At 46.7% G+C, this 21,533-nt stretch overlaps 1 pseudogene; it reads right to left on the reverse strand.

Moving 5' to 3' along the window:
• Window positions 1-14,869: 14,869 nt before the first annotated feature.
• Window positions 14,870-19,448, reverse strand: LOC130021291 (olfactory receptor 56-like; annotated as a pseudogene).
• Between the last annotated feature and the right edge of the window lie 2,085 nt (window positions 19,449-21,533).

The following is a 21,533-nucleotide window of genomic DNA, read 5'->3' on the forward strand; positions in this document are numbered from 1 at the left end:
GAGGTGGGTGATGGTGGTGACCAGGGCTGTGTAGGCCCGGCCTCAGCCTTGAGAGAAACCATATCCTGGGCCAGAGTGATAGCACAGCGGGGAGGGCGTTTGACTTACACACGCCAGACCCAGGTTCAATCCCCGGCATCCCATCTGGTCCCCTGAGCACCGCCAGGAGTAATTGGTCCCTGGTTCTTGCATGGGACAGGAGGGGAAGTGTACCCCTGCGTGACCCCTGTATGACCCCTGGGGGGGTGCTGCGCGGAGTGACCACACAGGATCGGGGGACATGGGGTGGCCTGGCGAGATCACTGAACAGCTGACCTCTCCCAGACTGCTCGGAGGAGCAGGGAGCCCGGCAGGGACTGGACGCCCCAGTTAGCTCGCCCAGAGCCTGGGCCGGGACAGGAAGAGAAGCCACATGTGTTGACATACGCAGCGTCTCAAGGCTCTTTGATGACCGTGAGAAGGCGAGCCAGTGCCCTCTGACCACACAGTCCCACTTTCCCGGGCTCGAGTGACTGCTGACGTCCTGGGCTGCTCCTCCCTCGCCAGGAGTGATCCCTGAGAACAGAGCCAGGGCTCAGTCCCCACCCCATTAAACAAACCAAACTGACTACCCATAAAGGTCATAGATAAGCATAATCACTTAATCACTTAACTTCCCGTTAGTCGTCGATTTGCTCGAGCGGGCGCCAGTAACATCTCCATTTGTCCCTGTCGCGTGCTAGTGTAGCCCAATGGCATCTGTTCGCTCCGGGAACATGAAGGGCCTCAAACCGATCATTCATGATCTTCAGGAAGAAGTCTGACCATCTGGTAGGTGGGTGGCCACGCGGTCTCTTGACATCCCGTGGAATCCAATCAGTAACAGCTCTAGTCCAACGGTCGTCTTTAAATCTCATTACGTGACCAGCCCATCTGATTTTCGACACCTTGGCAAATGAGACAGCGTCCCTGATCCTTGAACGTCGATGGATGTCAGAACTCCGGATTCTTTCTCTCAATTGAGTGAAGCGTGATATTCCAAGCATAGCTCTTTCTATTCTTCTTTGGGAGACCTGAATGGCGTTCTCATCTTGTTTGCTTAGGGCCCAGGTCTCTGAGGCATATGTTAATGCAGGAAGAACAGTGGAATCAAAGAGATGTGCCCGGAGCCGGAGGTTCTTCGTCCTCTTAGCTATTTCTTCGACGTTCTTGAAGGCGTTCCAAGCCGCTCTCTTCCTCCTGCGCAGCTCGGGTGCCAGGTCATTTGTCATGTTAACCTCTCGACCTAGGTAGACATAGCTGTTGCATTCGGAGATGGTCGTTCCATTGAGAGTGAATGGGGCGTCAGGAACAAGGCTGTTTCTCATAAACATTGTCTTCGTAAGATTCAGCTGTAGTCCTACCTTTCCACACTCACGGTCAAAGTCGGCCAGCATTTGTGCCGCTTGGCTGATGTTTGGTGTTATTAAAACAATATCATCAGCAAAGCGGAGGTGGTGTAATTGCCGACCATCTATCTTCACTCCCATTCCTTCCCATTCCAGTCGTCGCATGATGTTCTCGAGGGTGGCACTGAAGAGTTTCGGTGAAATGGTATCACCCTGCCGCACCCCTCTCTTGACATCAACGATCACTTCTTTGTAGAATGGTGAGATCCTGGTAGTGAATCCACAATACAGCTCACGGAGGATCCTGATGTATTGGGCTTGAATGCCCTGATTGGCTAGGGCTTCAATGACCGCTTCCGTCTCAACAGAATCAAAGGCCTTCTTTAAATCAATGAACGTTAAGCAGAGCGGCATCTTGAACTCCCGAGAAACCTCAATGAGCTTGGTTATTGTGTGGATATGGTCGATGGTGCTGAATCCTTTGCGGAACCCTGCTCGCTCGCATGGTTGTCCTTCATCTAGTGTTCTGCCAAACCTATTCAGGATGACTCGAGTGAACAACTTGTAGATGACAGACAATAGGCAGATCGGGCGATAGTTGCCAATGTCATGGATGTCTCCCTTCTTGAACAGTAGTACGGTCCTGCTGGTTTTCCATTGGGACGGAACCTTGCATTCAGACAGGTAGCGAGTGAAGAGCCGAGCCAGTGTATTGATGAGTACTGACGGCAGGTTCTTCAGGTGTTCAGGTCTGACCTTGTCTGGGCCAGGTGCTGTTTGTTTCTTTACCGACGAAATGGCGTGTCGGATTTCGGAGGGGAGAACGTTGGGAACAACATACCCATCCTGTGGAATTTGGTAAGCATAAGCATGTCTGTATACATACACAGACATGTATATATATATATATATATATATATATATATATATATATTCGTGTATGCTTCAAAAGAGTCGGGGAATATCTACCATTTAAGATATCTGAGAATGGGGCCGGAGCTATAGCACAGCAGGTAGGGTGTTTGCCTTGCACATGGCCAACCCAGGTTCCATCCCAGGCATCCCATATGGTCCCCGAAGCACCGCCAGGAGTAATTCCTGAGTGCAGAGCCAGGAGTCACTCCTGAGCAATGCTGGGTTGTGACCCAAAAAGCCACCCCCCCAAATTAATTGATTAATCAAAATAAAAGAAGCCAAAAAAAGGAATCTGAGGAAGAAGGGGCTGTGCTCACCTGGCACCCGTGAGAACCAGGGGCTGGGCACCCGCTGCCGGAACCCCACCCCCACATGCTCCCAGACACAAGGTGATGCTTAAGGAGTGAAAGGCCCCATGGACAAGGACACATCCATTCAGTCAAGGGGTCATGTCCTTGCCAGAGCCCGAGAAGCCAGACCTCTCCACTGCCCTTACTCTTGCTGCTCTCCAAGAACCTGGGCTTCCTGCTCCCATAAAATTGGCAAATCTTCACTTTGCCAGAGTTGAACACCACTTTGGAGGGCCTCCATCCCATCAGGAAGGTCCGGTCGCAAACGGAAACATCCACCAACATGTGGCTGTCCCGGCCACGTTGCCCATGCTCTGGGCGCAGAGCTGGGGAGTCCGGTCCTCTGGGCCGCCTTCCTGCTTCTTGCTCCTGTCGAGGGAGACAGCTGGGTGGGGTCCTCTGGGGTGTGCACACTTGGCTGCAGACCCCAGTTCCCCCACCTACCATCACCAGGCTCGCGTCTGGCCTGTGGCAGGAGTCAGCCTTGGGGCCTCCTTGATGTCTCTCCTTCCCCAACCCTCTTCCATCACACCCGGGCCTGCAGCACTTTATAGTTTGAATCCTCTCTGAGGAAGGGGACCATCTGGGTCCCCGTGCCCTGTGGAGTTCCCGCACACCCTCACTTCCTGCACTTCTGTACTTAACAGCCGGTGGCCCTGGACGGCACATGTGGGCTGAAGTGAACTTTGCATGTGGGCTGTGGAGGTGAACCCTTCATGGGCTTGTTGGGAACTGAACATTTCCATGTTTTGTTTTGTTTTGTTTTCTTCAGCTGGAGGAAGAGAGATCTGTGTTTCTTGGCTCCAGTGTGGGAGGGCCTGGGCACTCTCAGAGACTCCTCATCAGAACTTGCCCCGAGGGAGAAAAAGAATCAATCAGCTTTATGGTTTTCTTTCTACTTTCTTTGGGGGCCACACCTGGCGATACTCCGGGCTTCCTCCTGGCTCTGCACTCAGGAATCACTCCTGGCTGCTCTCCAGTGTCCCCTATGGGATGCCAGGTATCAAACCTGGGTTGGCTGAGTGCGAGGCAAGCACCTTTCCCGCTGTGCTATCACTCAGACACAAACCTGCCAGTTTTTAAGTGAAACATGAATGTTTGTGCCTATAGTCATGCTTACTTTTGTAAAGTGGGATTTCCCCCCCTCCCCCATCAGTTTTAAAGTAGTGAGTCTGTCTTTGTAGGAGAGGGAAGGCCCTCTTGACTCCCTGCTCTGAGAGGAACCGAGGGGGCCCTGCATCTCCTCCTGGGGTCTTCCCTGGGGCACCTGGGAGCTTGCACTCAGGAAGGGAAAGGGGAGCTCTGGCTGCCTCCAACCCTGGGGCGGGGACTGGTACTGGGGCCCAGCCTCCTCTGTGGCGGGCTCCGATGGCTCCCGCAGATGGCTCACCGTCTCACGCTCTCCTTTAACACAGATTGATTTCCTGAATTCCGTGATTGTGGACCTCCAAAGAAAGAATCGGAACCTCAAGATGAAAGTGGAGATGATGTCCGAGGCAGCTCTCAAAGGGAATGGGGACGACCTCAACAATTACGACAACGACTTCGGCCCGGCCACCCCATTCTCTGCACTGTGCAGAAATCTCCATCAGTTGATGGATGTGGTAATAAGCTCCTTTTGAAACACCTAAAATAACCAATTTACTGTTTTTACAAGTTTTACTTTTTTTTACTTTTAGATGAATGTATGATTAGAAATTCAACATTAATAATTTTGGATTTTCTTATCACAAAAAAATTAAATGAAGGATCTCAACCATTAGAAGTTTAACATCCAGTCTGAATCTATTTATCTTCATTTGAATGTTTTCTAGTTCTGTAAAAAGTGATAAATAATGTACCATCCAGGCGACATGTATAATAAGAACTTCTATCATTGTATATATTCTTTTGATGTATTTTCCTCTGGAGATTATCAGGTGTCTCACCAGTCAAAGATCTTTAAACTATTGAAATTTTTAGTAATAAACATGATTGAAATTGTTTCACAAACTATGTAAAGCAATATTTAAATTTGAGCAAACAAGTGTTCTATATCTACATTAATAAAATTATTTCCTTTTTGCCAGTGATAACTGATTATTCTCAGGTTCATTTATAAAAGATTTTTGGCTAGCAATGAAAAACTTTAGAGTCAAATGAGTCAAACAGTTTCTACAATGGAATTCTGATACACCAATTTCTTTTTGTTTCTTTATGTTTGTGCCACACCTGGTGATGTCTTAGTGCTTATTCATGGCTCTGCACTCAGGAATCACGCTTGACAGTGCTTGGGCAGACTATATGGAATGTCAGGGATTGAAGCCAGATTGGCCAAAGCAAATGCCCTACCAGCTGAACTATTGCTCTGTGCCTGTATACCATTTTCTTAAAAGCGTTTATCTTGGGCTAAAGAGATAGTCCAGTGAGTAGGGTACTTACCTTGCATGTGGCTGATCTGGGTTCAATGGCAGGAATCCCATCCAGTCATCTGTGCCCTGGCAGGAGCAATCTCTAAGTGCAGAGGCAGGAGTAAACCCTAAGAAGCACTGGGTTGGGGGTATGGTGCCACCACCAGGTCAGTCTGTACCTGTGAGGAGTGTATAATAGCCTAGATAAGTACCAGGAGGTACTTAATAAGTACCATGGCTTGGAGGCCAGCTGCACATGCTAGGGGAAAAGGCTGCTCAGATAGAGAAGGCTGCACCAAATAAAGGGTGTTGGGTGGGTCCTCCTAGGATGGGAGATGCATGCTGAAAGTAGACTATTGACCGAACATTATTACCACTCAATGCCTCTTTTGCAAACCACAGCACCCAAAAGGAGAGAGAGAACAAAAGGGAATGCCATGCCACAGAGGCAGGGTGGGATGGATACTGGGATCAGTGGTGGTGGAGAATGGGCACTGGTGGAGGGATGGGTACTCGATCATTGTATAACTGGAACCCAAGCACAAAAATCTTTAAGTCTACAACTGTACCTCATGGTGTTTCACTAATAAAAGTTTTAAAAAAATCTTGGTTCAGGGCTGGAGCGAGAGTATAGCGGGAGGGCGTTTGTCTTACATAATACAGACGGGTTCAACCCCCGGCATCCCGTAGGGTCCCCCAAGCACCACCAGGAGTAACTCCTGAGCATCACTTGGTGTGACCCCCGAAATAAGTAAAATGAAAAAAAAATTATGTATATATATTTATTTATTTTGCTCAGGGCTTACTCTTGGCTCTGTGCTCAGGGGTCAGGGGTCATTCCTTGTGGTGCTCAGGGAATTCTATGGGATGCCAGGGATCAGACCTGGGTCAGCACTATGCAAGGCAAGGCTCTCCCTGCTGAACTATTGCTCCTGTCCATCGTTTTCTTTCTCTTCTACTTCCCAATAAACTTCCCTATCTTACTAACTGAGCATTTTCTTTTTTTTTTTTACTTTTTGGGTCCCACCTGGCGATGCACAGGGGCTACTCCTGGCTCTGCACTCAGAAGTTATTCCTGGCGGTGCTCAGGGAACCATATGGGATGCACTCGGGTCGGTCGCGTGCAAGGCAAACGCCTTACCCGCTGTGCTATCTCTCCAGCCCCATAACTGAGCATTTTCATGACAGTCTTTTCATTCTTGACAATATGTCCCAGCCAGGGAAGCAATGACCAACACAGATTCACAGCAGGGAGTCATATGTTACTGCCACAGCCTTGAAGTGGGCTGTTTCTGTTTCCTCAGCAGGCCTGGCTGTTCCGGAAGATCCCACTCAGACCTCTAATTTCACCGCTGCTGCTTCCCACTTTGCATTGGCAGCAAATGTCAATCAGCATAAGCTTGTAAAAATGCAAAAAAATGGAGATTTGCTGCTATGCAATGGACATCCTGAGATGTGAAGTGTGTGCTTTTAGGTGGGGGATTACACTAAGGAATTACTCCTGGTGGGGCTCATATAGGATGCTGGGAATCAAAATCAGGCCTGCATGTGCAAGGCAAACACCCTTCCCACTGTGCTATTGGTCCAGTCCCAAATCCTTAAGTACTTTAACTATGCAAACAATAACTATCTATAACCTCTGAACTACAAAATTAAAATAAAACTCAGAGGCCATGCGATAGTACAGTGGGCAGGGTGTTTGCCTTGCATGTGGCCGACCTGGGTTCAATCCCCACCGTCCCATATGGTCCTCCAAGTGCCACCAGGAGTAATTCCTGACTGCAGAGGCAGGAGTAACCCCTGAGCATTGCTGGTCGTTACCCAAAAAAGAAAAAAATTCAGAGGAAATTTAATCCAACAAAATTTAGGGAGGCAGGAATTTAGACTTACTATACATTCAAACACACGTGTTATTAGTCTTTATTTAATCAGATATTAATCTATTAATATTTTATTTGCGCTTTTGGAAACAATTAAAAAGAGAGAGTAGGGTAGAAGAAACAAAATAGAAATCTGGATTAGAAAGGGGGAGACATAGGAATTTGTGATATTTGCTTAACTTTGACAGATGCTTAAATTTTTTTGGTGATAAACAGTTAAAAAATGCAGAGTTTGTGGTGGGGGTGGGGGGACTGGAGAGATAATACAACAGGTATGACATTTGCCTTGTGTGTGCCCAACCAGGGTTCGATCCCTGGCATCCCATATGGTTCCCTGAGCCCATTAGGAATGAAACCTGAATGCCAAGTCAGGAGTAAACCCCGAGCACTGCTGGATGTGGTTCCCTCCAAAAAAATGCTCATAGACCAAACTCTTTGCCAACTACCTCCACAAATACCCCTTTGCATCTCCAGTTCAATATGTCATATGAAATCTATTTGGAGTGCTAACTTCCACCCTTAAGGGCCAGGTTTCACCTTAGGACTCAGTTTATCACGAAACTGCAAGATGATTTCACTGGGAGGAAATAAACAAAAGCTGCAATTCAATTAGCAGTAAGTGTGGAAGGAGAGGGGGAAGCCTCTTAGGGAGGAGGCGCAGGCCAGTCTACACAGCAGGGTTACCTGGAGAGAACTTTCACAGTGACGTGTTCATAGGGAAGTGGAGGAGGGTGCTCTGCTGATCGAGAAATCCAGGGAGCCTTTCTGGAGGATGTGTTAGGAGAGGTGTCATGATTATGGGTTCTATCCAGAACGCATCTCAAATCTTCTTCAGTTCAACACACAAATTTGTATCTTCTTTTCAGAATAATGTTATCAGGATCACCTATTAATTTCACCTTTGGAGTAGGGCCTCTTGGAATTTTTTTCCTGTCTTGGTCTTTTTGTTTTCTTGTTTGTTTGTTTGGCTAGTTTGTGTGTTTCTGGGTCTCACCAGGCTGTGATTGAATCCACTGTGCCAAGCGAAAGCCCTGTCTCCTACCTATACTACCTTTCTGGATTTCTTCTATCTTTTTTGTTTGTTGTTCTTTATTTTAGTTTTGGTTTTTTTTGTTTGTTTTTTATGTGGGGTTTTGTTTGTTCCATTTGATTTTTGGGTCACACCTTGTAGTGCTCAGGGTTTACTTCTGTACACAGAAACTCAAGAATACTCCTGGTGGGCGTGGAGCGAATAGGAGGGGCTGCGTGGGATGCTTGGGATTGAACCCAGGCTGGTCACATGCAAGGCAAGTACCCTCCTCATCTCCTCATCGTACAATTTCTCTCTCCCTTATTTTGGTTTTTGGTGCAGGGCATTGAATCCAGGTCAGCCTCATGCAAGGAAAGGTATGTGCTGTTCTAGGGCTCCAGCTCCTGTTCCGGTCATTTTCATGTCTGCTTTGAGCCACGCCCAGCGATGCTCAGAGTTTACTCCTGGCTCTGCACTCTGCACTCAGGAATCATTCCTGTTGGTCCTTGAGGGACCATATGGGATGCTCGGAATCAAACCTAGTTTGGCTGTGTGCAAGGCAAACACCCTACCAGCTATACTCTCTCCCCATCCTGTCTTCTTTTTCTTCTTTCTTCTTCTTCTTTTTTTTTTTTTTTTTTTTTTTTTTGCTCTTTGGGTCACACCCAGCGATGCTCATGGCTCTGCACTCAGGAATCACCCTTGGCAGTGCTCAGGGATGCTGGGAATCGAACCCCGGTGGGCCTCGTGCAAGGCAAACAACCTACCCACTGTGCTATCTCTCCAGCCGCATCCTGTCTTTCTTTTTCTTTTCCTTGCGCATGCGCATGTGAGGAGTGGGTCCATTATTTTTTAATGAATATAAAAATTTGCTTTGGGCCAGAGAGATAATAAAGAAGGTGGGAACACAGTGGAGAGGGCTCTTGCCGCACCCAGCCAACCCAGGAGCCCTGCCAGTAGTGATCTGAGTCCAGAGCCAGTAACTAGTCTGATTATCGCCAGGCGTAGCCAAAAAAAACCAACCAAACAAACAAACAAACAAAAAAACACAAAAAACAACCTTGTTTTACCTTGCATTTGTTTTTTATTTTGCATTTTTAATAAATAAAGAACTATGTGTTTGTGTCATTTATTAAAGTGGTTTATAAAGAAAGTGGGGATCTTGTCTCCATTTTTCACACTGTCCCTTAATTTGACCCTTGAACTCAGCCTTCGCTGTTCTGCCCAACAAAACAAATGGCCACAGGAGAGCAGCAGAGAGCAAGAACCAACCTTGTGAAGCCCCAGGGAGGCTTGTTCCTGTTTTGTTCAGGGATTATGGTATGGTTTGGTTTTATTTTTCTCATGACATGCAAGACATAAGCTATTTCCTCCGAACGGTGAAGGTGAAATGGGATAACTATTTCTCTTAACCGGGTTTATGAAAATGGTGTGTGTTATCATCCTTGTCCGAACACACCAGGCAAGTTCTGATCTCCCTAGACTCAGTATCATCTGTGAAGCCTGGACACAACACTTCTTTCAGGTGATCATTGTGACAGAAGAATAAGGAACATCTATGATAGTGCCCAGAGATTGGGGATTGAGGCGCCAGAGTGGTGGGAAAGAGCACTTGTGTTGCACGTGGCTGATCCAGGTTCCATCCTCAGCCCCACATCTAGTCCCCCTAAGCCCAGCCAGGAGTGACCCCTGAGCCCAGAGATCACTGGAGGGGCTCAGGAGACCATCTGGAGTGCCAGGGATCGAACCCTGGTCTGCCGAGTGTAAGGTGCAAGGTAACAGCAGATGTTGCTACTGTGTGTAATGCTGCAAGCCCAACCCTGAGTGTCGCAGTGACCAATTCCAAAAGAGGGGAAGGACCCACTCAAGGGGTGGAGGTATAGTGGCAGAGAGGGCGCTAGCCTTGCAGGTGGCCAACCTTGGTTTGATTCCCCAGCTGACCATCACCAGCCCTCAGGGGCCAGTAGTTAGCTGAAGACGTGGATTTAATGTGGTGGACTTAAGGTGAAGTATAAAACACACTTCCGAGGGGCAGAGAGATAGTCCAGCAGGTACTATCTCTTGCTTGCCTCCAACGAGGCGACCCAGGTTTCACTCCCGATGGGACTCGGGACCATGTGAGGTACACAACCTGGCTGGGCACATGCAAGGCAAATGGCTTACTTGCTCCAGTCCCCCACCATTCCCATGAGCATTTTAACTGTTTATCACAAAAAAAAAAATTAAGCATCAAAGTTAAGCAAATATCACAAATTCCTATGTCGTCCCCCTCTAGTCCAGACTCCAATTTTTTTACTTCTACCTACTTTCTCTTTTTATTCTGTTCACAAATGTGCAAATAAAATAGAACTGATTAAGGTAAAGATAACAAAACTTGTGTTTGAATGTATAGTAAGTCTAGATTCCACCTCCCTGGAATTTTGTTTTTTAATTTTATTATTTTATTTTATTTTTTGCTTTTTGGGTCACACCTGGCGAGGCACAGGGGTTACTCCTGGCTCTGCACTCAGGAGTTACTCCTGGCGGTGCTCAGGGGACCATATGGGATGCTAGGAATCGAACCCAGGTCGGTCACCTGCATGCAAGGCAAACGCCCTACCCGCTGTGCTATCTCTCCAGCCCCCCTCCCTGGAATTTTGTTGGATTAAACTTCCTCTGAAATTTGCTTTAATCTTATAGTTCAGAAGTTATAGATAGCTATTGTTTACATAGTTAAAGTACTTAAGGGTTTGGGGCTGAACCAATAATACAGTGGGGAGGGTGTTTGCCTTGCACATGCAGGCCTGATTTTGATTCCCAGCATCCCATATGAGCACCACCAGGAGTAATTCTTGAGTGCAGAGCCATGAGGAACCCCTGAACGTGTGGCCCAGGTGTGGCCCACAAAACAAAACAAAACAAACAACAATAATCCTTAAGGATTAAATGGCTGAAAAATCCTGAAAATATTCAAGTGTGTGTGGGTTAAGTTAAGAAATGCTTCCCAGGGGAGGAGTGTTTGAACTAATTAAAAATGAAATTTATTTTTTGGATTTAACAAGTTATTATGGAAGGCTAGAGTGATAGTACAATGGGTAGGGCTCTTACTGTGCCCATGGCCAACCAGTGTTCAATACCCAGCATCCCATAGTGAATTACTATAGGATTGACCCCTGAGCACAGAGCCGGGACTAAGCCCTGTGCACTGCTGATGTGACCCTAAAAAATTCTGCCATTCATGCCCTGCTTTGAATCTCCCAAGGGGAAACATTTTCCTATCACAGAAACTAGAGGTAATGAAATGCTGCTAATCTTGTTCAAGGACTGTGCATATAAAGCCCTTTCCTGTGTATTTTTCATTTCTTTTGAGTCACATGTGGTGATGCTCAGGGGTTATTCTTGCCTCTGCACTCAGGAGTCACTCCACTCAGTGCGCAGGGGACCATATGTGGTGCTGGAGATTGAACCCAGGTCAGCCCCGAGCAAGGCAAGTGCCCTACCCACTTACCTTCTGGCCCCTATGCATTCGATCTTTAAATAACTAGAAAGCATGTCTTTACCCTTTGCTTATGTGTCTCAAAAACAATGTCTGCATCCCCCTACTTTATTTAAACACCGAAGTTTACAAAGTTGCTCAGGATGATTTGTTACAGGCATTCAATATCCCGACCCCAGTCCCACCACCATCACACCTTCCCTCCATCGTTGTCTCATTTCCCCAACATCTCATCAAGCTGCTCATGTGCTAGGCCCACAATAATTTCATGGATATTTCTTGTTAGCATGAAATGGCTAATAGAACGATCAAAAATTTATTTTATGTTCGCATTTTTATTCTGTAAAAGAGTATTCTGTCATATGTATTTTTTTATTTAGTTATTTGTTTTAGGGCCACGCCCTGCAGTGCTTAGTGGCTTCTCTGGGCTCAGGGCTGTGGGGATGGTGGTGGTGGTGTCTCTCTGAAAGATCCAGGAGTTCCAGGCACCGGTAGTGCTGGGGCATCAAACTCAGGCTTCCAGCATGCAAAATGCAAACAGCATGCTGAGTTCTTTCTGGGCCCTGATGAAGCATTCAAGGTCCAGTTACAGAAAGTGGATGGCGATCACGCTCTGAAGTTAGTTATTTGGGGAATTACTTGCAGCCTTTCTGGGGATGGAGCCAGGGGCCCCACATCAAACATGCACTCCAGTCCATTGGGACATCCCTTTTAATTCTCTAAACAGAATTTTATTCCATGTTATTAGTTTTTTGTTTGTTTTTGGGTCACATTCCTGATGGTGAGGGGTTATTCCTGGCTCTGCACTCAGATGTTACTCCTGGTAGTGCTCAAGGGACCATGTGGAATGCTGGGATTGAACTCGGATTGGCCACAATCAAGGGAAAATGTCCTCCCTGCTGTAGTACTGCTCTGGTACCCTCATTATTAATTTTTCAAATAGAACTTTATAAGATTTTTGGTTTGGGGCTACACCCAGCAGTATTCAGGGCTGACTCCTGGCTCTGTGCTCAGTCATCAATCCTGGAAGGCTCAGGGGACCATATGTGGTATCAGGGATTGAACAGGTGTCAGCCACGTACAGCTACATACAAGGCAAATGCTTTAATGCGTGTACTAACTCTCTGTTTCATATTCTGGCAGTGACCAGGAACCTTAGGTCCTGGGGACCGAATCCAGGCCTCCTACATACAAAACACACAACTCAGTCTATTGAGCCCTGTTTCAAGTTTGTATTTAAATTTTAATTTATTTAAAAAGTTATTTCTTTATTTATTTTTGGCCTTTTGGGTCACATTCGGTGATGCTCAGGGGTTACTCCTGGCTCTGCACTCAGGAATTACTCCTACTGGGACTCAGGGGAGCATATGAGATGCTGAGTATTGAATTGGGGTTGGCTTTGTGCCAGGCAAACACCGTACCTTCTGTGCTATCGCTCAGGCCCCTTCATTACTTTTTTTAATTAAAAAATTGGGGGCCACATGAGACAGTGGTCAGGTCTTATTCCTGTCTCTGCTCTCTGGGATCAATTCTGGTAGGTTTGGGGAAACCCTATAAGGTGCCAGGGATTGAACCTGGGTTGGCTGTGAAAGGCCAACTCCTCCCTGCCCACTGTACATCTCTCCAGCCCCAATTATTTCAATTTTATTTTTAAAATGGTATATATATTATTTTTTAAGTAGGAAAGCTTATTGGAAAGTAGAGAGAAAAGAGACTCCCGGTGTGGACTAAGTTTAATTTCAATTTTAAGTGTCATGGGATAGTAGACCTAATTACCTCTATCTGCAGAGAGCTTAAAGAGCTTTGAAAACTCTACATTCCATTAAAAATCATTTGAACAGGGCCTGAGAGATAGAGTACAGCAGGTCTGGCCCTTCCTTTACATGCAGTCAACTGGGGTTCAATTCCTGGCTCCACATTATACGCATGACCCTGAGCTCCACCAGGAGTGATCCCTGAGTACAGAGTCAGGAGTAAGCCCTGAGCACCACTGGATGTGGCCCCCAAATAACAAAACAACAACAACAACAACAAAACCCCCAAAAGAATCCTTACCAAATAACAAAATATTTGAGAAGATACTTTATTAAAGAAGATACAGTGGCTGGAGTGATAGCACAGCGGGTAGGGCATTTGCTTTGCACGCGGCTGACCCGGGTTTGATTCCCAGCATCCCATATGGTCCCCTGAGCACCGCCAGTAGTAGTTCCTGAGTACATGAGCCAGGAGTAACCCTTGTGCATCGCCAGGCATGACCCAAAAAGCAAAAAAAAAAAAAAAAGAAGAAGAAGAAGAAGATACCGACACACAACAAATAAAAAGACACGAACCTTATTAGTCAGTCACCCGAGAAACGCAAATCATAGCTCACTTTATTAACTAGAATTAAAAGAATTAACCATACCAAGCTTCGCCAAGAGGCTGATCAGTTTATCTCTCCTATATTTATCGGAATGAAGAATGAAGAGCCCACATTGAAAAACAATTTAGCAATTTCTTAGGAAGCTAAACACACCTGATAAACATAACATTTGGAGGTCTCTATATATCTGCGCTTATATTTTGTTTTTGTCTTTGGGCCACACCTTATGGTGCTCAGGGCTTACACTGACTGCACTCAGGGATCACTCCTGGCAGTTCTCAGGGGACTGTATGGGGTGCTGTGTGGGGTGGTTGGGATGAATGCAAGACAAATGCCCTACCCACATATTATTGCCCTGGCCCTTTATATTCTATATTATTATTATTATCATTATTATTAATTTAGTTTTGGGGCCATACCTGGCAATGTTTAGGGGTTATTCCTGGCTCTGCAGTCAGGAATCACATCTGATGATCTGTGGTGATATGATGATAAAACTCCAGGGATGAACCTGGATTGGCCACATGCAAGGTGAGCGCCCTCCCTGCTGTATTACCTCTTCGGCCTCCTACATTCTATTTATTTATTTATTTATTTATTTATTATTTTGCATTACCTCGTGATGCTCAGGGGTTACTCCTGGCTCTGCACTCAGGGATTACTCCTGGCATTGCTTGGCGGACCAAATGGGATCGAACCAGGGTTGGCCGTGTGCAACGCAAATGATATCTGGTGTACTATCAATCTGTTGTACTCTACTTCTATTTTAAAGTACTTTATCAAGGAGTCAGTTCACAAGAGAGGGGAAAATGCCCTTTCCTTCCTTCCTTCCTTCCTTCCTTCCTTCCTTCCTTCCTTCCTTCCTTCCTTCCTTCCGTCTTTCCTTCCTTCCGTCTTTCCTTCCTTCCTTCCGTCTTTCCTTCCTTCCTTCTTCCTTTATTTCTTCCTTTCTTTCTGTCACCAAAGTGATAGAGCTTAGATTTTTCATTTGCAAAGACTTCCCAAAGAATGCAGTGGATACAATCTGTGTTATTGACAAAGCAGAGACTCGTGTGAATCTGACTTACCTGGTATCATCCAGTCACGAGTTGGCAGCACTGGGTATAGGTTGCCCTGGCTTTTCACTGCAGGATGCCAATTCTGCAATGGTCTAGCCCCTTCATCAGGGCCCCCATCACCTCCTGGTTTCTCAGGCTATAAATGAGAGGGTTGAGCATAGGGGTGAGTACTGTGTAGAAGAGAGAAACCACCTTGTCATGGCGTGGGGCCCGGTAAGCGCTTAGGTCTCAGGTAGATGAACATGGCAGCCCCAAAGAAGAGGAACACAGCTGTGAGATGGGAGGAACATGTGGTCAGAGCCTTCTTACGGGCCTGAGCAGAGCGCATACGGAGCACTGCTCTGAGAATCCATGCATAGGAGGCCACTTAATCACTTAATCACTTAACTTCCCGTTAGTCGTCGATTTGCTCGAGCGGGCGCCAGTAACGTCTCCATTTGTCCCTGTCGCGTGCTAGTGTAGCCCAATGGCATCTGTTCGCTCCGGGAACATGGAGGGCCTCAAACCGATCGTTCATGACCTTGACAAAGAAGTCTGACCATCTGGTAGGTGGGCGGCCACGCGGTCTCTTGACATCCCGTGGAATCCAATCAGTAACAGCTCTAGTCCAACGGTCGTCTTTAAATCTCATTACGTGACCAGCCCATCTGATTTTCGACACCTTGGCAAATGAGACAGCGTCCCTGATCCTTGATCGTCGACGGATGTCAGAACTCCGGATTCGTTCTCTCATTTGAGTGAAACGTCATATTCCAAGCATAGCTCTTTCTATTCTTCTTTGGGAGACCTGAATGACGTTCTCATCTTGTTTGCGTAGGGCCCAGGTCTCTGAGGCATATGTTAATGCAGGAAGAACAGTGGAATCAAAGAGATGTGCCCGGAGCCGGAGGTTCTTCGTCCTCTTAGCTATTTCTTCGACGTTCTTGAAGGCGTTCCAAGCCGCTCTCTTCCTCCTGCGCAGCTCGGGTGCCAGGTCATTTGTCATGTTGACCTCTCGACCTAGGTACACATAGCTGTTGCATTCGGAGATGGTCGTTCCATTGAGAGCGAATGGGGCGTCAGGAACAAGGCTGTTTCTCATAAACATTGTCTTCGTAAGATTCAGCTGTAGTCCTACCTTTCCACACTCACGGTCAAAGTCGGCCAGCATTTGTGCCGCTTGGCTGATGTTTGGTGTTATTAAAACAATGTCATCAGCAAAGCGGAGGTGGTGTAGTTGCCGACCATCTATCTTCACTCCCATTTCTTCCCATTCCAGTCGGCGCATGATGTTCTCGAGGGTGGCACTGAAGAGTTTTGGTGAAATGGTATCACCCTGCCTCACCCCTCTCTTGACATCAACGATCACTTCTTTGTAGAATGGTGAGATCCTGGTAGTGAATCCGCAATACAGCTCACAGAGGATCCTGATGTATTGGGCTTGAATGCCCTGATTGGCTAGGGCTTCAATGACCGCTTCCGTCTCAACAGAATCAAAGGCCTTCTTTAAATCAATGAACGTTAAGCAGAGCGGCATCTTCAACTCCCGAGAAACCTCAATGAGTTTGGTTATCGTGTGGATATGGTCGATGGTGCTGAATCCTTTGCGGAACCCTGCTTGCTCACATGGTTGTCCTTCATCTAGTGTTCTGCCAATCCTATTCAGGATGACTCGAGTGAACAACTTGTAGATGACAGACAATAGGCAGATCGGGCGATAGTTGCCAATGTCATGGATGTCTCCCTTCTTGAACAGTAGTACAGTCCTGCTGGTTTTCCATTGAGATGGAACCTTGCATTCAGACAGGTAGCGAGTGAAGAGCCGAGCCAGTGTATTGATGAGTACTGACGGCAGGTTCTTCAGGTGTTCAGGTCTGACCTTGTCTGGGCTGGGTGCTGTTTGCTTCTTTACTGACGAAATGGCGTGTCGGATTTCGGAAGGGAGAACGTTGGGAACGACATACCCATCCTGTGGAATTTGGTATGTCGGCAAGTGGACATGGCTATCGAAGAGATTTGAGTAGAAGTCATGGATAATCTTCTCCATTGCCGTTCTGGAGGATGTGATGGATCCATCAGGACGTCGGAGGGCAGTCATCTTGGTCTTATAGTTGGCGAAGGACAGGCGGGCGTTACGAATACTTTTCCCGGCTTCTGCCGCATCTATCAGTACTTCTGCTCTTCTCTCTTTGAGGTCTTCCTTGATCGCATCTCTGCACTGCTTTGCAAGCTCGGACGTTAGCTTGCGGTTGCCTGAGGCATGCCCCAAACCACGCTGGCGAATTAGCTCAAGAGTTTTCGAAGATAGGCGACTTTTTGTGGCTATCTCTCTCTTGGCGTTCCTCGCACATTCATGGAGGTGCTGAACCAGTCGATCGTATTCCTCGTCAATGTTGTCAACAATGGCATCTTCCCATGTTGCCGCAATAGTACCAAAGAGTTCCCAGTTGGTGGTCGTTCTGGGAGTTCTCTTTTTGAACTTTGCAGCCCTTTCTCCCCGCTCTGTGAAGTAGAATTTTGCACGAAGGAGACGGTGGTCCGATCCCGTTCGAAATTTTGGGACAACAGCGACATCAGTCAGGCAAAACCGTCGATTGAATATGATGTGGTCTATTTCGTTGTGGAATCGTCCACCGGGAGACTCCCATGTCCATCGTTTAGATTCTGCCTTCTGGAACTGTGAGTTACCATGAATGGTCTTGGTCGACATGATGAACTCAGACAGTCTCTCACCCTGTTCGTTCCATTCTAGGCCATGGGTTCCGATGTGAAGTTCTTCAGCTGATCTTCTCGGTCCTATCTTGGCATTAAAATCACCCACAATGATCTTGTAGAAGGTGTGGTCTTCTTTATAGAACTTCTCCAGGAAGCCACAATGATGGAAAAGGGCAGGAGAAGCATGAAAACACAGCACATGTGCAAAGAGCACATGCTCAAAAATGGATTTATCGACACAGACCAGCTTCAATAAAGACAGAAACTCACAGAAGAAGTGGTCCACTTCCCTCAAGCCACAATAGGGGAAGGTCATTGCCGCCACCACCTGGATCACGCCATCCAGGATGCCAAAGGCCAAGGAGCTTCCAGCGATCTGGAGACAGACCTTGGGACTCATGAGGATGGGGTAGTGGAGTGGATGGCTAATGGCTACGTAGCGGTCATAAGCCATGAGTCCCAGCAGGAGCCCTTCAGATCCCACCAGAGAAGCAAAAAAGACAATTTGTACACCACAACCCAGGAAGGAGATAGACTTCTGGCCAGACAGGAAGTTGGTGGCTGTTGGGTAACATTGCTTTGTCCTTCAAGAAGCTTAGGCTTTATCTGGTTACACCCACCTCAGTGCTCCTGAAGCACTTCCACTTCCATTGTGTTTATCTGTAAACAGTCTTCCCTATGCTCTTCCACCCAGTTAATCAGCTTTCCCCTTAATCAGACTTTGTTAATTTGTAAGATCAGTTTCCCAGAAATCTATGATTTTATATGTATGAGTGAAATATTGCCCTTTTCCTCTCCTTATGCCTTATGAACAGTTTACCTTAAAGTAATATCCTTTTTGTATAGATACAGGAAGACCGTTAACATTATGCTTTGTAATTTAGGATTTGATTGGCCTTGAGTATTATTCACTCCCGGGCATCATCTTTCTCGACTTAAGCCTCAGTTGCCCATAGTTCCTAACACCCCAAAAGCAGGGTCCCGACGAGGGACTGAATGGACCCAGGGCAAGCGGTGAGCTACCCTGGCAGCGAAATGGGCCAGGCCAAAGTGCCACGATTCTTAACTATAAGTTAAGAGTTTGATCATAGACAAATGCTGTCATGATCCAAAGGTAACGACAAGACTAGGATCCTGCTAGGGGTGGGAAAGACTATCTGGCCTGAGCACCGTAGTCTGAGATCGAGATGGCCCTAGGAGAGCAATTCTATAAGTTTAAGATATTTCTTACTGTATCCATACAAAATGACTTATATTATATTCTTGTACGCTTGTCGGTCAAGGAGAGGAGAGGCACGCCCATGGAATTCTGCTCTAGGGTGGGTCCTCCTGCTAAGGAAGGATCTGTCCTAGGAGCGGTCTTCCCTGAGGCTAAGATTTCTACCCCTGTTGATCTCCACCCCTATTGATTGTGACCACACCTATGTCATTGTCTTCCCGAATTGCTCTTGGAGGGGGATATAGGGAGAGTAGATTGGGCAAAAGGGAGAGATAGAGAGATGGAGGAGAAGAGGAAGGAATCAGAATAAACTACGACTAATACCAACCAGCCTGGCCCTCGTTCCTTCCCCCGCCTGACCATCGCCATCGACCTCTCCGGGGTGGTAGAAGGGTGAGACTACCGAACGCGGGTGGCGGGAGAGATAGAGCCGCCGCTGTGTGGGTGCCGTGCCCCCCAAGTTGTGTGAGTTTACACAGGTGGCCATCTTGGGCACGATGTCACAGACCAGCATGAGGTCCATGCAGGAGAGCTGGCTGAGGAAGAAGTACATGGGGGTGTGGAGCGAGAGTCGGTGTAGATGAGACGTATGAGGAGAACGTTCCCACAGACGGCTACTAAGAAGACGATCATGACCGCTGAGAAGAGAACAAGGTCAGTCTGGCTCTGGGAGAAGATGCCCAGGAGAATGAAGTCATCTGTGGATGATTGGTTCACCCATATTGTCATGGCTCAGTGGATGTTCCTGGTCACCTGGAAAGGTGGGATTAAAAAATAAATACTGGGCTGGAGAGATAGCACAGCGGGTAGGGTATTTGCCTTGCACGCGGCCGACCTGGGTTCGATTCCCAGCATCCCATATGGTCCCCTGAGCACTGGCAGGAGTAACTCCTGAGTGCAGAGCCAGTAGTAACCCCTGTGCATCACCAGGTGTGACCCAAAAAGCAAAAAAAATAAAAAAAATTAATAAAATACTGGATTTCTGCATCTGGAGAGATAGTAAATGGATAGTGTTTGCCTTGAATGCACCCCACCATAGTCTGATCACACCATATGGTGCCTTGAGCATACAGGCAGGAGTACACACTGTGCACTGCCCCAATACCAACACAACAACAACAACAACAATAACAAAACAACCAACCAACAAATGAACCTCTCCATCCCTCCCAAAACAAACAAAAAAACCCCAAACAACAAAATACTCTTGGATTTCAGGCTATTTCATTATTACCTGCCTATTTTAATCAGTTGTTTTATTTATAACTCATTAAGACTTTATAACACAAAGGGCTTTGGGGCAGCTTTGGAATATGAAGGGGATAGGATACTTTTTGATATTTCCTTCTGTTTTTGCTTTTTTTTGGTCACATACAGCAATGCTCAGAGGTTCCTCTTGGCTTTGCACTCAGGAGTTACTCCTGACACTGCTGGATATCAAACCCTGGTTTGCACAGCAAACGCTCTACTTGCTGTACTATCTCTCTGGCCCTCATACTTCCTTTAACACAGACATGCGTTTTTCCAGCTCATAGAGCTGAATCATAAATCTATATTGGTAGCAAATCTCAAAATGTAGCTATTTTCTATGTCATTGGAACATATAGCAAGCAAAGTCTTAACTTGTCATGTTATATTGAGTTATTTCTTTTTTAATGATATCACAAAGGCTTGACAAACTTCGTTTGTTTGTCTTTGGGCCCCCAGCTGACTCAGGGGAGCACATGGGATGCTGGGAATTGAATCCAGGTCAGCTGTGAGCAAGGCAAGTCCCTATCTGCTGTGCTATTGCTGTGGCCCATCCACAAATGATAGGAATTGAACCAGGAATTGAATTGAATTGTATTCAGGCCTATCTCCCACACACAATGAGCTCCTGCTCTTAAGCTATCTCCTTGTTCCCACCTTCTCTTTATATATTTTTTCTGGAACAATTCAGATTCACTCCAACCTGAGAACCCTTACCATGTTCTCTCTCTCTCTTTATATATATATATATATATATATATATATATATATATATATATTCTTTTTGGGTCACACCTGGTGATGCACAGGTTTACTCCTGGCTCTGCACTCAGGAGTTATTCCTGACGATGATCAGGGGACCATATGGGATGCTGGGAATCCAACCCGGGTCGGCTGCATGCAAGGCAAACACCCTACCCGGTGTGCTATCTCTCCAGCCCCTCTCTTTTCATATATATATTTTTTGCTTTTTGGGTCACAACCATTGATCCACAGGGGTTACTCCTGGCTCTGCACTCAGGAGTTACTCCTGTCGGTGCTCAGGGGACCATATGTGATGCTGGGAATCGAACCTGGGTTGGCAACGTGCAAGGCAAGCGCCCTACCCGCTGTGCTATCGTTCCAGCCCCATCTTTTCATATTTTTAACTCTATTTTTATGCTATATTGTATACGATGGATATTGTATACATGGATATAAAAATGGAATGATTATGCTTCAATTATTTTTCTATATTATAATACATGAATTATACTTATAAGAATTATAATATTATATTATAATATAGTATTTATAATCTCATCGGCCACTCTTCAGAACTCATGGCTGCTTCTCCCGGAAGGGAGCATAAAATGAAGCTCCCATAACCATGCCACTGGACTTCGAGCCAAGCTGTTTTCACTCGGGTACCCCAGAGGGTGGTGGGTGAGAGTCCTCCCTGCCCCAAGGTACCCAGCCCCAGTGGCTGACCTCCAATACCCAACTGCTGCCACACTTCAGGCCACTTTCCACACACTCGGGCTGAGCCTCACATATGAGTGAACATATTCCTGGACCGCTTGGTCC

This window comes from Sorex fumeus, unplaced genomic scaffold (assembly GCF_029834395.1).
Source record: "Sorex fumeus unplaced genomic scaffold, SorFum_2.1 ptg000015l, whole genome shotgun sequence".
Lineage (NCBI taxonomy): Eukaryota > Metazoa > Chordata > Mammalia > Eulipotyphla > Soricidae > Sorex > Sorex fumeus.